Here is a 1,897-nt window from a genome sequence, read left to right as displayed (position 1 = left end):
TATGCATTGGTGGGATAAAGGATACCTAACCGCTTGATGTTATCTTTTGATGGTCGGGTTGTTTTCGTGATTTTTATAAACAAGTTATAGACCGATTACACAAGTTTTTCAAATGTGATGATTTGATCGGAAATGTCTTGTGGTTAATGATACCTAAGCCAGAGAGTTCTGAGACATAGATGGGATCAAATATGTTTAATTAAATTTCTTATTAGCTATCGAATAAATCCAAGAATTATATGGTAATATATAATTGATAATCGATATCTACCGGGTTGATTTCAGATTAATGGGATAGAGGATACCTAACCATTTATTTTTTTTGCAACTTGGATCCTAGACTTTGATAATTAATGTTTTTAGAAACTAAAAGGGGCACTAATTATTAAAGATTAAATATTGAAAATACTAAATGAATTTTGTTAAAATTTTGTAGATATATAATCCACTCTCATAACCATGAATTGTCATTTCTCTTTAAATGACTTAATGAAACAATAACATTAAATAGATACAACTTCAATGAATGGGTTCATGTCTTAAGAGACAATCTCGTGAGAGATATGAAATTGTATACACTTTAAGGACATATTCCTAAACAAAATGCTTTGAGCAATAAACATGAATATGATACCTAGTAAATGAATCACAATGATGCTCAAGATGATTCTAACATCATACTAGGAACAGTTATTCATGACTTCTAGGAAGTTTTGGATAGTTTAGATATATATCTGATAATATAACAGGTTAAGCTATATTCCAATAAATATAGTGATATTTTGTTGGAATAATGCAAGGCTAAAAGAGTCAACTTGTGTGATCTAAAGGCCCATGTTTTATTGAATAAACACCTTTAAGCCCAAGAAATCCAACAAGGCCCACATAGATGGATCTTGTTTCTTTTGTGATGAAACTGGACACTGGTAGAGGAACTGCTCCTCTTATCTAGAAAGAAAGTCTGAAAGAGACTAGTACTTCAGGTATCTACTGGATAGAACTCATACTTTTCGTGTAACGCTCAAGTACTTGGTACTTGAATGTTAATCTAATATTTGTAACTTGATTGCAAATATTTATAGAAGAGCAACTAGGTGAGCACAAACAAGTTGGAAGTACACTCTCAAAGTTTAGTTTATTATTTATGCTTAGAACATAAATTGCTTGTACTATAAAACAATGTTTGTTTTGGAACAATGTATGTTTTAAATTTAGCATGTCTAAATATTTATGTCTCAGTTATTTATTTAAATGTTTGATTATTTAATAGATCGTTTTTCATAATGATAATACTCATATTTTGAAATGATTGACTTCTCTTTATAAGACTAGATCTCTTAATCGAATTACAAAGTAAATATCAACATTTTATAAATAAATTTAAGTTCTATATGCAAGCACTTTTGAATTAAAATTGTTTTAAATCAAACTTATCCATGACATTGTTATCTTTATTGTATAAACGAAATCCACATATTACAACTTCAAGAAAGGGATCTTTGAAGGCAAATGATGTAGTTTATTTGACATATGTGAATCTTATTTATATATAAAAGATTCCTAATAATATTTTCACTAAAGTGTAGAGAAAATAATTATTAAAGAACTATACACTTTGGTGTACCACTTCCTTTCTAATGAATGTCTATGATTGAGCACAAGATACAACCCAGTAGTACCATCTAAAGCCTTCGTGATGATAAAGTGCGAAATATTTATGTCTCGCTTTTTTATTTAAATGTTTGATTATTTAATAGATCGTTTTTCATAATGATAATACTCATATTTTGAAATGATTGACTTCTCTTTATGAGACTAGATCTCTTAATCGAATTACAAAGTAAATATCAACATTTTATAAATAAAATTAAGTTCAATATGCAAGCACTTTTGAATT

This window comes from Lactuca virosa, chromosome 6 (assembly GCF_052849685.1).
Source record: "Lactuca virosa cultivar CGN04683 chromosome 6, Lactuca_virosa_CGN04683_v6, whole genome shotgun sequence".
Classification (NCBI taxonomy): domain Eukaryota; kingdom Viridiplantae; phylum Streptophyta; class Magnoliopsida; order Asterales; family Asteraceae; genus Lactuca; species Lactuca virosa.
This window is presented reverse-complemented; position numbering follows the sequence as displayed.